The 16099-nt window shown below is 42.0% G+C and overlaps 1 protein-coding gene across 9 annotated transcripts in view; it reads left to right on the top strand.

The window, feature by feature from the left end:
• Positions 1–16099, top strand: part of WDR7 (WD repeat domain 7) — a 402328-nt gene that overhangs the window by 136325 nt on the left and 249904 nt on the right. The window lies entirely within an intron of this gene.

Below are 16099 nucleotides of genomic sequence, written 5' to 3' on the forward strand. Positions count from 1 at the left end.
GTAGCAGGGACTCGCCCCCACTTCCTGCAGGAGTGTAGCAGGGACTCGCCCCCACTTCCTGCAGGAGTGTAGCAGGGACTCGCCCCCACTTCCTGCAGGAGTGTAGCAGGGACTCGCCCCCACTTCCTGCAGGAGTGTAGCAGGGACTCGCCCCCACTTCCTGCAGGAGTGTAGCAGGGACTCGCCCCCACTTCCTGCAGGAGTGTAGCAGGGACTCGCCCCCACTTCCTGCAGGAGTGTAGCAGGGACTCGCCCCCACTTCCTGCAGGAGTGTAGCAGGGACTCGCCCCCACTTCCTGCAGGAGTGTAGCAGGGACTCGCCCCCACTTCCTGCAGGAGTGTAGCAGGGACTCGCCCCCACTTCCTGCAGGAGTGTAGCAGGGACTCGCCCCCACTTCCTGCAGGAGTGTAGCAGGGACTCGCCCCCACTTCCTGCAGGAGTGTAGCAGGGACTCGCCCCCACTTCCTGCAGGAGTGTAGCAGGGACTCGCCCCCACTTCCTGCAGGAGTGTAGCAGGGACTCGCCCCCACTTCCTGCAGGAGTGTAGCAGGGACTCGCCCCCACTTCCTGCAGGAGTGTAGCAGGGACTCGCCCCCACTTCCTGCAGGAGTGTAGCAGGGACTCGCCCCCACTTCCTGCAGGAGTGTAGCAGGGACTCGCCCCCACTTCCTGCAGGAGTGTAGCAGGGACTCGCCCCCACTTCCTGCAGGAGTGTAGCAGGGACTCGCCCCCACTTCCTGCAGGAGTGTAGCAGGGACTCGCCCCCACTTCCTGCAGGAGTGTAGCAGGGACTCGCCCCCACTTCCTGCAGGAGTGTAGCAGGGACTCGCCCCCACTTCCTGCAGGAGTGTAGCAGGGACTCGCCCCCACTTCCTGCAGGAGTGTAGCAGGGACTCGCCCCCACTTCCTGCAGGAGTGTAGCAGGGACTCGCCCCCACTTCCTGCAGGAGTGTAGCAGGGACTCGCCCCCACTTCCTGCAGGAGTGTAGCAGGGACTCGCCCCCACTTCCTGCAGGAGTGTAGCAGGGACTCGCCCCCACTTCCTGCAGGAGTGTAGCAGGGACTCGCCCCCACTTCCTGCAGGAGTGTAGCAGGGACTCGCCCCCACTTCCTGCAGGAGTGTAGCAGGGACTCGCCCCCACTTCCTGCAGGAGTGTAGCAGGGACTCGCCCCCACTTCCTGCAGGAGTGTAGCAGGGACTCGCCCCCACTTCCTGCAGGAGTGTAGCAGGGACTCGCCCCCACTTCCTGCAGGAGTGTAGCAGGGACTCGCCCCCACTTCCTGCAGGAGTGTAGCAGGGACTCGCCCCCACTTCCTGCAGGAGTGTAGCAGGGACTCGCCCCCACTTCCTGCAGGAGTGTAGCAGGGACTCGCCCCCACTTCCTGCAGGAGTGTAGCAGGGACTCGCCCCCACTTCCTGCAGGAGTGTAGCAGGGACTCGCCCCCACTTCCTGCAGCAGTGTAGCAGGGACTCGCCCCCACTTCCTGCAGCAGTGTGGCAGGGACTCGCCCCCACTTCCTGCAGCAGTGTAGCAGGGACTCGCCCCCACTTCCTGCAGCAGCGAGGCAGGGACTCGCCCCCACTTCCTGCAGCAGCGAGGCAGGGACTCGCCCCCACTTCCTGCAGCAGCGAGGCAGGGACTCGCCCCCACTTTGCGCAGCGAGGCAGGGACTCGCCCCCACTTTGCGCAGCGAGGCAGGGACTCTCCCCCACTTTGCGCAGCGAGGCAGGGACCAAACCCACATTTTATTATTGAATCAATTTTCTGACCTGTAGCAAATTTTTAATCAAAATTTTTATTATGTAATTCTTTTTTTCTTATTCCTTTTTTCCCCTCTGTGGTTTAATTGACATTAAAAAAATCCATAAAAAAATAATAAATGTCTCCATTGTGCATATACTAATGTTTTTATACTTTTTTAAATTTTATTTTTCTATATTTTATTATGCTCTTTGACTCTAAATGCAAAATTTTATTGTAACATAATTTAAAAAAAAAAATTATTTGTGTCTAAGCTACATAGTGTAAAAATAGTAATTGTTTTTTATTTTATTATCTATATACCATGTGTATATTAATCATGGAGCGATCATTTTAATAATTTCCAAAAATGTTTGCATCAGAAGGATCCAATTTTAAGTTTCATATTGTGTAAATTGAACCATGCTGCTAATATTATATACGGTAATATGTATCTAAAAGATTAGTAAAATATTTATAGTATTTTTAAAATGAAATAGAATGTTCTCAGTTTTCTTTTCTTTTTTTTTTTTTTTTTTTGCACCCCAATGAATCCCAGGCTTTCTTCACAATCATCTCTGCAGCAGGCGGTTGGTGCACTTGCCTGCATTGAATTTTTTTGGTCCATTTTTAGTTCCCCCTTCCAGCAGATAACCTCCAGAGCACGGACTTTCTTGCTGCCTGGAGATAGCAGGAGCTGGGTTTTTTCTTGCATCCAGTGTGCGGGGTCTGGCTCGAGTTCATTCGGTCTCTCTGTTTATGACTCCACAGTACGGATCGATCGGTTTCTGGTTCTCCCAGGAATTCTATTTTTCAGCTCATTAGGGGTAAGCATGCTGCCCTGGTAAACCACAGAAGGCGAAGATCTACAAACTGCCTCAAACACTGACCTTGCTGCCTCAACCCCCAGAATACAACCGCTATAAACCTCACTTTTTTTTGTTTGTTTTTAATGAGACGTATTTTTGTGCCTAACAATAGGAATGTATACACAGACATTTATCACTCCGAGGATGCACAGCTGACCTTATAGCACTTTGTTCTTTTTTTTTCATGCTATTATTATATTGTTTTTTTATATCATTTTGATCTATTATCGTTTGTTAGTTGTAATATATATAATATTTATTTTTTAGAGATTTTTTTTTTTATATAATTGTGGAGTGACTGGTGATTTCCATTCTAAATTGCATGTATGTAACAGATATTCCAAGCTCATATGTAATACTGTCACGTTATTTATTTTTAATACATGGGCAAAAAAGGTGTAAGGCAATTTTGCCAGGGACCAGATTCACTTTGGTCTAAAATTCCTAAGTAAATACTTCTTGCAAATGGAATTTTCTTTCTTAGGAATAATGCATAGATGTATTTTGTGCACATGTATAACTATATATAGTACAGACCAAAAGTTTGGACGCACCTTCTCATTCAAAGAGTTTTCTTTATTTTCATGACTATGATTATTGTAGATTCACTCTGAAGGCATCAAAACTATGAATTAACACATGTGGAATTATATAGTTAACAAAAAAGTGTGAAACAACTGAAAATATGTCTTATATTCTAGGTTCTTCAAAGTAGCCACCTTTTTGATTAGTGCTTTGCACACTCTTGGCATTGTCTTGATGAGCTTCAAGAGGTAGTCACCGGAAATGATCTAACAGTCTTGAAGGAGTTCCCAGAGATGCTTAGCACTTGTTGGCCCTTTTGCCTTCACTCTGCAGTCCAGCTCACCCCAAACCATCTCCATTGGGTTCAGGTCTGGTGACTGTGGAGGCCAGGTCATCTGGCGTAGCACCCCATCACTCTCCTTCTTGGTCAAATAGCCCTTACACAACCTGGACGTGTGTTTGGGGTCATTGTCCTGTTGAAAAATAAATGATGGTCCAACTAAACTCAAACTGGATGGAATAGCATGCCGCTGCAAGATGCTGTGGTAGCCATGCTGGTTCAGTATGCCTTCATTTTTTAATAAATCCACAACAGTGTCACCAGCAAAGCACCCCCACACCATCACACCTCCTCCTCCATGCTTCATGGTGGGAACCAGGCATGTAGTGTCCATCCGTTCACCTTTTCTGCGTCGCACAGACACGGTGGTTAGAACCAAAGATCTCAAATTTGGACTCATCAGACCAAAGCACAGATTTCCACTGGTCTAATGTCCATTCCTTGTGTTCTTTAGCCCAAACAAGTCTCTTCTGCTTGTTGTCTGTCCTTAGCAGCAGTTTCCTAGCAGCTATTTTACCATGAAGGCCTGCTGCACAAAGTCTCCTCTTAACAGTTGTTGTAGAGATGTGTCTGCTGCTAGAACTCTGTGTGGCATTGACCTGGTCTCTAATCTGAGCTGCTGTTAACCTGCGATTTCTGAGGCCGGTGACTCGGATGAACTTATCCTCCGTAGCAGAGGTGACTCTTGGTCTTCCTTTCCTGGGACGGTCCTCATGTGAGCCAGTTTCTTTGTAGCGCTTGATGGTTTTTGCCACTGCACTTGGGGTCACTTTCAAAGTTCTCCCAATTTTTCGGACTGACTGACCTTCATTTCTTAAAGTAATGATGGCCACTCATTTTTCTTAGCTGCTTTTTTCTTGCCATTATACAAATTCTAACAGTCTATTCAGTAGGACTATCAGCTGTGTATCCACCAGACTAATGCACAACACAACTGATGGTCCCAACCCCATTTATAAGGCAAGAAATCCCACTTATTAAACCTGACAGGGCGCATCTGTGAAGTGAAAACCATTTCCGGTGACTACCTCTTGAAGCTCATCAAGAGAATGCCAAGAGTGTGCAAAGCAGTAATCAAAGCAAAAGGTGGCTACTTTGAAGAACCTGGAATATAAGACATATTTGTCGTTGTTTCACACTTTTTTGTTAATTATATAATTCCACACGTGTTAATTCATAGTTTTGATGCCTTCAGTTAATCTACAATTTTCATAGTCATGAAAATAAAGAAAACTCTTTGAATGAGAAGGTGTGTCCAAACTTTTGGTCTGTACTGTATATAAATGCATTGATTGCACTGAAAAGTCATCCTATTGGCAGGTGTCGTGCTGTGGCTATAGGAATACCCGACTATACCCATGGATGGGTGTGGTGCTGTGTCTATAGGAAGAACAGACACGACCCATGGAAGGGTGTGGTGCTGTTGTTGTAGGAAAACCAGACATGACCCATGGACGTCTGTAGTGGTGTTACTGTAGGAAGAAAAGTCATAAGTTACCCATGCATGGGTATGGTGCTGTGGCTATAGGAGGGACAGACGTGACCAATAGACAGGTGTGGTGCGGTGTCTATAACTAGGCCAGACATGCCCAATAGACAGGTGTGGTGATGTTGTACGAAGACCAGTCGTAACCCATGAACAGATGTGATACTGTTGCTATAGGAAGACCAGACATGACCTATGGACGGGCGTGATGCTGTTGCGAAAGTAAGACTAGATATAAACCATGGACAGGCGTGGTACTGTTGCTAAAGTAAGACTAGATATGAACCATGGACAGATGTGGTGCTGTGTCTATAGGAAGACCAAACATGACTCATGGACAGCTGTGGTTCTGTTGCTATTGGAAGACCAGACTTGACCTATGGACGGGTGTGGTGCTGTTGATAAAGGAAGACCAGACATGACTCATGGATGGGTGTAGTGCTGTGTCTCTAGGAAGACCAGTCATGACCCATGGATGGGTGTGGTGCTGAGTCTATAGGAAGACGAGACATGACCCATGGATGGGTGTGGTGCTGTGGCTATAGGAAGACCAGACATTACCCATAGATGGGTGTGGTGCTGAGTCTATAGGAAGATGAGACATGACCCATGGATGGGCGTGGTGCTGTGGCTATAGGAAGACCAGACATGACCCATAGATGGGTGTGGTGCTGAGTCTATAGGAAGATGAGACATGACCCATGGATGGGCGTGGTGCTGTGGCTATAGGAAGACCAGACATTACCCATAGATGGGTGTGGTGCTGAGTCTATAGGAAGATGAGACATGACCCATGGATGGGCGTGGTGCTGTGGCTATAGGAAGACCAGACATGACCCATGGATGGGTATGGTGCTGTGGCTATAGGAAGACGAGACATGACCCATGGATGGGTGTGTTGCTGTGGCTATAGGAAGACCAGACATTACCCATAGATGGGTGTGGTGCTGAGTCTATAGGAAGATGAGACATGACCCATGGATGGGCGTGGTGCTGTGGCTATAGGAAGACCAGACATGACCCATGGATGGGTGTGGTGTTTTTCTTATCCTGCACAATCATTTTATGGAGGTGGAGGGGTCACAATATTCATCAATCTGATCTCAGATTCTATTTTTGATCATATCTATTTGCTAAAGGCAACACGTCCGGTCCTTTCAATAAAAGCCTAATACGTCCTAACACGTTGGTATTTTTTTTCTATCTATAAAAAGATAGATACATTAGACTTGAAGGATGACGAGAAGATAGAAGAAAATGACCCCAGAAATGCGTTAATCATAGAATCGTAGAGTTGGAAGGGACCTCCTGGGCCATCTGGTCCAACCCCCTGCTCAAAGCAGGATTCGCTAAATCATCCCAGTCAGATGTCTGTCCAGCCTCTGTTTGAAGACTTCCATTGAAGGAGAACTCACCACTTCTCGTGGCAGCCTGTTCCACTCATTGATCACTCTAACTGTCAAAAAGTTTTTTCTAATATCTAATCTGTGTCTCCTCCCATTCAGTTTCATCCCATTGCTTCTAGTCTTTCCTTGTGCAAATGAGAATAAAGTTGATCCTTCTACAATGTGACAGCCCTTTAGATATTTGTAGACAGCTATTAAGTCTCCTCTCAGTCTTCTCTTTTGCAAACTAAACATTCCCAAATCCTGCAACCTTTCCTCATAAGACAGGGTTTGCAGACCGGTCACCATTCTGGTCGCTCTTTTCTGAACTTGCTCCAGTTTGTTGATGTCTTTTTTAAAATGTGGTGCCCAAAACTGGACACAATATTCCAGATGAGGTCTGACCAAAGAGGAGTAGAGGGAAATAATGACTTCACGTGATCTAGACTGTATGCTTCTGTTAATACATCCTAGAATTGCATTTGCCTTTTTTGCTGCTGCATCACACTGTTGACTCATATTCAGTCTGTGATCTATTAGTATACCCAAGTCTTTTTCACATGTGCTGTCACTTAGCCCTATTCCTCCCATTCTATATATGCTTTTTTCATTTTTATTGGCCAGATGTAGTACTTTGCATTTCTCCCTGTTAAAAACCATTCTGTTAGTTGCTGCCCACTTCTCCAGTTTATTTAAATCTTTTTGAATCCTCTCTCTCTTCTCTAGTATTAGCTATCCCTCCTAGCTTTGTGTCATCAGCAAATGTAATCAGTTTACCCTCAATTCCTTCATCTAAATCGCGTTGATAAAGATGTTGAACAATACAGGGCCCAGGACAGAGCCTTGTGGTACCCCACTTGAGACATTCTTCCAACTGGATGTGCAGCCATTTACGACCACTCTTTGGGTCCGATCACTAAGCCAGTTATGAATCCACCTAACAGTTGCCTTGTCCATTCCATACCTAGTCATTTTTTCAATAAGGATTGTATGAGAGACTTTGTCAAATGCTTTGCTGAAGTCAAGATATACTATATCTACAGCATTTCCTTGATCCACCCAATCAGTGATACTGTCATAGAAGGAAATTTAGTTAGTCTGACATGACTTATTAGTTACAAACCCATGCTGACTCTGTTTAATCACTTCATTCTTATCCAGGTATTGACATACATGTTGTTTAATAATTTGTTCAAAGATCTTTCCTGGTATAGAAGTCAGACTCACCGGCCTATAGTTGCCTGGGTCCACCTTCTTCCCCTTTTTGAAGATAGGAACAACATTTGCTCTTCTCCAGTCTTCTGGCACTTCTCCTGTTCTCCAAGAATTTTCAAAGATTATGGAGAGGGGTTCAAAAATTTCTTCTGCTATCTCCTTCAGTACTCTGGGGTGTAATTCATCTGGACCTGGAGACTTGAATTCATTTAGGTTAGCTAAGTGTTTCCTCACTATCTTTCTGTTTATAGATATCCTGGATACTTCTATTCCCTTAATAGGACAGTGAATAACAGTTGATGTTACATTTCCTTTCTGAGAGAAAACAGATGCAAAATAGGAATTTAAAAGTTCAGCCTTCTCAACATCCTGTCTTACCATTTCATCATTTTCATCCTGTAAAAATCCTATAGCATCTTTGACTTTTCTTTTACTTTTGACATATCCCCAAAATCCTTTATTATTGCTTTTGACATCTCTTGCAAGCCTCAATTCATTTTCAGCTTTAGCTAATCTGATTTGTGCCCTGCAGGTTCTGCAGACAGCATTATATTCTTCTTTAGATATGCCTCCCTCTTTCCATTTTATAAACATTTTTTTCTTCCTTTTTAGCATGTGCTTAAGTTCTGTGTTCATCCATCCTGGTTTCCTTAAATGCTTCCTATTCTTCCCTCTTTTCGGAATTGTTAACAACTGTGCTTTGAGAATTTCATTTTTCAAGATTTCCCATCCTTCCTGGACATTTTTGTCTTTAAGGATATCCGTCCATTGGATCCCTCCAATTTTCTTTCTGAATCCCTTAAAATCTGCCTTTCTGAAATCTAACCTTGACGTCTGAGTCTTCACAGGTCTTCCTCCTCTAGTTATCCAAAATTCTAAAATAGCATGGTCGCTACCTCCTAGGGTCCCAGCCACTTTTACCTCCTCAACCATTTCCTCCCTGTTTATAAGGATTAGATCCAAGGTAGCAATTCCCCTTGTTTTCTCCCTTACCTTTTGGAAGATAAAGTTGTCAGCAAGAGAGGATAAGAATTTCCTTGACCTATTAGTTTTGCCTGAGAGAGTTTCCCAACAAATGTCTGGATAGTTGAAATCTCCCATGACAAGTATGTCATATTTTTTGGAGAACTTGGCCATTTGATGCATAAAGAGTTCATCCATATCTTCAGCTTGCACAGGCGGCCTGTAGTAAATGCCTACAATGGTGTCCTTTCCATTGTTCTGTCCTTGTATTCTTACCCAAACAGTTTCCACAGAACTCCCAGTCTCTGAAGCTTCAATCTCTGTGCAGATATACGCGTTTCTAACATACAATGCGACACCCCCTCCTCGTTTATCAAGTCTGTTTCTTGCAAATAAGTTGTATCCTTCTAGTCTTGTATTCCAATCATGTGTATTGTCCCACCAAGTCTCAGTGATTCCAATGACGTCATATTTCTTTTCCTGTGTTAGTAGTTCCAATTCTCCTTGTTTGTTGCCCATGCTTTGTGCATTAGTATAGAAACATTTTAGTTTGTGATTGGTTTCTCTTTCTCCAATATTTTTATGAATTAGATTCTTTTGTCTTTGTTCTTCCTTTCCACTTCTAATAGCAGAGTTCTCAATAGCATTTGTCAGGTGTATGGCTTTTTCTGGTCTTTTGCTTCCCTTCCCATGTTGTTCTAGTTTAAAGCTCTCCTTACAAGTGTAGCAAGGCGACTTCCAAATACATGCTTTCCAGTCTTCGTAAGGTGCACCTTCGTTAGTGAGGATGTGGATGTTTTGTCCATGTTTCTTTTTCCTTCCCATTTTATAGGGCAGGTTGGGGATTTAAATTAAAAAAAAAAATTACATTATGAAATATGATACAATATAAAAAATAATATCAATACTCTGCTGTGTTTTATTTCCCTGCACCCATAACATCACGTACATCTATGTGACCGCTGCAGCCAATCCCTGGCCTTCGAGATCTCTTGACATGCATTCTGAGGCCAATGATTGGCTGCAGTGGTCAAGCGGATGTTACGGAAGTGATGTTATTGCTGCAGTGGCCAGTGAAGACGACCAGTGAGTTGTCAATAAAGATGTGGGGGTTGAGTATTTACCGTATGTATTTTTTTTTAATTTTCCAACAATCCCTTTAAACGTTTATTTTTTTAATACATCACCAGTCGGTAATAACGGAGTTTGCGAGAAAGGTGTCAGCAGTTTCATAGCGAGCGATGACCTTGTAATATGCAAGACAACTTGGGAGCATGAAGGATTTGCCGTAAGATTAGGCCGGGATTGTCCTGTGACTGACACGACCATTGTCGGCCTCCATCATTGTAATTGCACGCTAGAACTTTAATAGGGTGCTACATATTTAATAAATCATTGCTTAATCTCTTAAGCCTCGCCATTATGAGCAGAAGTGATTTAATAAGTCTTAAGTATTAAGAATACTTTATTTTTTTTTTTTATCCCCCTCTTCCACACACCCTATACCTCACCGCCCTGCGCCACCGAGGGTCACACATCATCCAGGGTCTGGCCTATTTCACATGGACTTTCTGAATTTGGTTTTCATTTACTTTTACTTCTTTTTCGTCCCTAGATTTTTTTTCTTAATCCCTGAATTGCAAATTCTTTAAATCTACTTCTCATAATCTGGAGTTATCTTTAGTATTATGTTTTTTTTTTTTGTGTTTTGTATTTTCCCAAATCTCTCAAAGATTAATATGAAAACTTTTTGTTTGTTTTTTTGTTTCAATTATATGAACTAAATCAATATTTGTTAATCTGGATAAAGATCTGTTCCTTGAAAATAACCTATAAAAACAAAGCATGTTTTATTATATTTTTTATTTCATCTGTAATTTTTGGCACCGTTTTATTTTTTTTATGTTCAAGCAACAAAAATAAAAATGTTAACTTTTGTACAGTCATCCTTTTTTTAATTTAAGATTATAAAATGATACATTTTACGCAAATCTTATTTTTTTGGTCAATCTTGGTAATATATATACCGTATTTCATTTTTTTCCGCTCTTTTTTACAGTTCTTTTTTATAGGTCTAGCAGTACCAAAAGGCTGCTCTGAAATTCTGTATTTGTAGCCAGAAGATTGAACTGTAGTCAGCAGGAATGAGTGAGCTCCAAACGTGAATTGATTCCATACTTTTGGATCAATGTCAACCAAAAATCATGTCCATTTCATGGCTTCAGTGAGACTTTATCACAAGCTTTTAAGGTTCTTGCGAGATGTCCACTATCTGAGATCAGGAAAGTTGTAGCTCTTGTATGTGTATATGTGTATGTATATGTATGTATGTATGTATATATATATATATATATATATATATATATATATATATATATATATATATATATACAGAGAGAGAGATATAGATAGATAGATATATCTATCTATATATATATATATATATATATATGTATGTATATATATATATATATATATATATATATATATTTTTTTTTTTTACCTATTGTGCTATTTTTCCTTAGCTTTCTAACATTCTGTAAAATACAGCCACTGCATGATGGAAGCAAATGGAAGCAGAGGGACCCAATTGATTATTTCTTTTTAAAAATAAGAGAACAGACGCAGCGTGAAGAACTTTTCCTTCCATTCTACAAATGGACACAAAACAGACTCCATAAGAATCATTAGGATTCCGCTGCTTTGCCCATTTTGGACTTTCATACCACTTCTTAAAAAACAGAAAGAAACAGAATTTCACAATTTCAAACACTGGTGTGAATGCAGCTTTACTCGCTTGTTCACGTAATTGCTAAGTAAAAATATTACAATTAATCGTAATCGTACACATGATCTTAAGTCCACTAGTGGAAAAAAAAAGATATATAGATTATATGTAAATAGAAGTGTGTATAATGTGTGCAATATAAAGCGATGCATGTGTGCAATACATACGTAATATATACATGTTTGTGTCTGTATGAGTAATTATATATTATATAATAAGTGTGTGTGTGATATATATATATATATATTTTTTTTTTTGTTCATTAAATAAATATATATATATATTTTAATAATCTTAAGTATTCTGATTCAAATTAACTTTACTGCTGTGTGTTTAATATATATAATATTATAATAATATATGTGTATGTGTGTGTATATGTATATGTATATATATATATATATTTGTGTGTGTATATACTTTTTACTTTTTTTATTTCTTCACATACCGGTATAATCTAGATATTTTTTACATTTGCATTTACTTTTATATATGTAATATCTCTAATCTAATTAAATTTAAAAAAAAAAACAACAAATCTTAAGAACATCACTAGAATGAACAATAAATGTCACCATAAAGGTGTTAAAAAACAAAACAAAAAGAATTATAAATATAAAAAAAGTTGGCCTTTTCCACTGTTTAGTGTACTTTCTATATTATCCCCATAATCCATATACATGATTCGCTCTTCAGTATAAGCCGGTCGGCGCTCTGCCCCAGAGGGCATCCGGGGATGTGGGGGCCTTCCAAACATCAGGTCTCGTGAGGACCTCCAAAGATTTACCAAAGAACACTATAGCTGCAGCTTTCCAGCCGCTGTCTGCGCCTTGGATCCTTCTTACTGTAAATCATAATGCATCTCTGCATTCTCTTAGTATACAATATTAATCATACAGGGTGCACGCTTGTTTTAACCTCTGTGGCGCTGCAGCAGAACATTATTTTCACCCTCTTCATGTCGATAAAGCATTTTATTATTTTTTTTGTTTTTACACCGTGTTGCTGTCTTTGTGGCACACGTCCATCCGTTGATTTGACTTTTTACAATTACTGAAAACCCCAAGGTTGGGCGGACCCTTTGTTTACCTCAGCTCCTTCCCAGCTGCTGCTTTCTGTCCTGTAGCGCAGCTTATAAAGGGCACCGGGGTCAGCACTAACCTACCATCCTAGCATTAGCGTGCTAGCCTTTCTTACAACAGTCTTCATGGCCGTACTAAGCTGTTTTTCTGCTTGAGCTGTAACGGCCGTGCTCTTTGTACTGTTCAGCTACGGACTGTCAGACTTTTTTATTTAAATCTTTTTTTTGTACGTTTATGTTGCCTATATTTATATATTTTAAGAATTTTTAACATGTATATTTCTGTTCTTAAGAAGTCTAAATATATATGTATGTGTGTGTATATATATATATATATATATATATATATATATATATATTTAGTGTGTGTGTTTATGTATATGTTTGTATATATGTATGTATATGTGTATATATAATATATATATAACAAGTACCTGCCTGTTAGTGTTTGAGCCCATAGTAAAAAAAAAAAAAAAAAAGAAAATAAATTATCCTGAAACCTCTTTAAGTGCTCTGTCACACCTAGAGCACTTAATGTGCATATGAATGAAAACACTAACTCCTTAATGCAGCAACAAATAGAAGCTATAAAGGTGTCGATTGATTTACATTTCAAAGACCTTCATGACCATATTTGTGTATTAGGAAGGTGGTTGATCTTCCTGACAGATTCCTTTTAAAGAAATGGCAAGGATAAACAGTGGGCTACTTACTGTGTTCTTGTGGATTTTTCATAGTAAAAAAGCTATGTATTGGACACACTTGGAATAGCCGAGTTGAATTCACATGCGGATTCACTACACTGCAAAATGCATATTCCTGGCAGATATATGCACCGATCCAGCAATGAATGAGTGATTGGTACAAACTTATATTTAAGGGGTTTGTCCCATGATCCTATTTTGAGGAGCACAGCGCTCCGCTGCCTTCCGGCTTACTGATGGTCACGCCGCTAACCTGAACTGTGCACTCTCAGATGCTGCAAGCAGAGTTAATGTTGGCTCAGCAGCATCAGAGGACGTGCAGGGACACAATATGGCCATAACGGACGATATGACCAGCCGCAGAGTAGCATGGCACATTGAGAGCGCTGCACTCCTTGTCTAGGTAACCGGCCACCTCCGACAGACTGCAGCGGCGGCCAGTAACTTACACAGTTGCTATTATTCTTTTTGAGAACGAAGATGATTTTCTTTTTATAAAACTTACGCTATAAAGTTGCTCGTTATTTACAGGCAATTTTGCCGATTTTAAGAAGACAACCCCTTTAAGTCAATGTATTGATTTGCACCTAAGGGCAAAATCCAATGTACACTAGTTTATGTACTTAAATAAAATTACCTTTTAGTTACCGAAATAGATTATACAATTCATGCAATCGATGCACAGGGTGACACAATATAACGTCGTGCCGCCAATGCTTTATGGCGACGTCTTTAGCTCATAGATACATTGATCTATAAGTTCCTGTGAACTCGCTTCTTCCAAGTGTGGAGATGACCCCGTACGTGCACAGGTTTCACCGCTGCCATCAATCACTAGAATTTGCATGAGCTGTAATACCATTTGCAGCCTCTAGAGCGGGGCTACATTGGTCTAATCTCTAAGAATTTATCACTTTGTGGTCGTAAAACGTGAATAATTGAGACCAAAACGTCATTCAAAAGAAATCGAACCATCATGGTGGCTACGAATGTCCAAACCTCTTGATTTGCAGAACCCGACCATATGATGGCAAGCCACTGTGATGACCGATCGATTCTTAACTGGTAAAGGTTCACGTCTTCACTCATGTTTCAGGCACAAACAAAGGGGGACAGAACCGGCTCCATAGTGTAAAGACACCCTTATTTTAGTTACCTGGACTGCAGTGATCGATTGTGAGACAATGGGATATTATGCATAGAAAATATTTTGTAACCTTTTATACTTTTGGTATTGTCTTCTGTAGAAGTGTAAGTTTTGGGATATGAATGATTGGCTCTACATGTTTTCCTCTGCTGTCCCCGCTACCTCTCGTATGAGGCTGGGAGACTCTAATATGTACCATAATCCTCCTTCTTCCCTTTAGACTCATGTTTGAGACTTGTACCATTAGACTCATGTTTGAGACTTGTACCATGAGACTCATGAGTTTTATAGACTCTTATCATGCCCCACCACACAGTGAAATTATCCCATTCCGGCTGAGAGATGCTAACATGATGCTCTTCCCTCCCCTCTCACAGCATGAGTCTTGCATATTGAGAGGCTCTAACATGATCCTCCTCCCCTCTAGCAGCAGGAGTCTCACACAAAGGCTGAAAGATGCTAGCATGATTCTCCTTCCTTCTAATAGCGCTAGTCTCACAAACCGGCTGAGAGATGTGAACATGATCTTTTTCCCTACCCTCTAAAAGCATGAGTCTCATGCATAGGCTGAGCGATAACATGAGCCTTCCCCCTCTCCTCTCACAGCATGAGTCTCACACACATGCTGAGACACTCACATGATCCTCCTCCCTGTCCTCTCACAGCATGAGTCTCGCACAAAGGCTGAGACACTCACATGATCCTCCTCCCTGTCCTCTCACAGCATGAGTCTCGCACAAAGGCTGAGACACTCACATGATCCTCCTCCCTGTCCTCTCACAGCATGAGTCTCGCACAAAGGCTAAGGCCTCTTTCACACTTCCGTTTTTGACCATCAGTCAAAATCTGCCGGTTTTTGAAAAAAACTGATCCGCCATTTTTTTTTTGGCGGATCCGTTTTTTCCCCCATTGAGTTGCATTACCGGCGGATCTTGAAGGATGGCCATCCGTTGGATCCGTTTTTTTGCGGATCAGCCAAATTTTTTGCATCCGCCGACATGTCTGGACGGACCATGTAACGTTTTTTTTGCTGCAGGATCCGCATTTTACAGTGCGCATGCCGAGAGAAAGAAAGTCAGCCGGGAATTTAACCCTGAAATCCTTTCTGGCGGACGAAAAAAATTCTCTCTCTCCCCCTCCTTCTCTCTCTCTCTCTCTCCCCCTCCTTCTCTCTCTCTCTCTCTCTCTCTCTCTCTCTCTCTCTCCTTCTCTCTCTCTCTCTCTCCTTCTCTCTCTCTCTCCTTCTCTCTCCTTCCCGGGCAGCAGTTCCTTTAAAATTCTTCATTCGGCGGATCCGTCAAAAAAACCGGATCCGGTGGCATCTGTTCACATCAGTTAGGAACGGATCCGCTTTCAGCCTTTTTGGCGGATTTTGACTGACACAAAAAACTGAAGTGTGAAACAGGCCTAAGATGCTCACATGATCCTCCTCACTCTCCTCTCACAGCATGTCTCACACACAGGCTGAGTGATAACATGATCCTCTTCCCTCCCTTCTCACAGCATGAGTCTCACACTCTTATATGCAGGTTTAGAGACACTCACATGATCTTCCTCCCTCTCTTCTCACAGCATCAGACACACATGCTTAGAGACCCTTACATGATTCTCCTCCCTCCCCTCTCACATTGTCAGACACACACAGGCTGAGAGATAACCTGATCCTCCTCCCTCCTCTTTCACAGCATGAGTCCCACACACAGGCTTAGAGATGCTCACATGATCCTCCTCGTTCTCCTCTCACAGCATGAGTCTCACACACGGGCTGCAGTGTATTTGCACCTCTTTCTTGCACTGCAGCTCCTGTCTAGAGCTGTATTGTTTTACATTAGTTTAATTTTTGGAGGACTGAG

Source organism: Dendrobates tinctorius, unplaced genomic scaffold (assembly GCF_039654945.1).
Source record: "Dendrobates tinctorius isolate UK_male_01 unplaced genomic scaffold, ASM3965494v1 ptg000085l, whole genome shotgun sequence".
Taxonomy (NCBI): domain Eukaryota; kingdom Metazoa; phylum Chordata; class Amphibia; order Anura; family Dendrobatidae; genus Dendrobates; species Dendrobates tinctorius.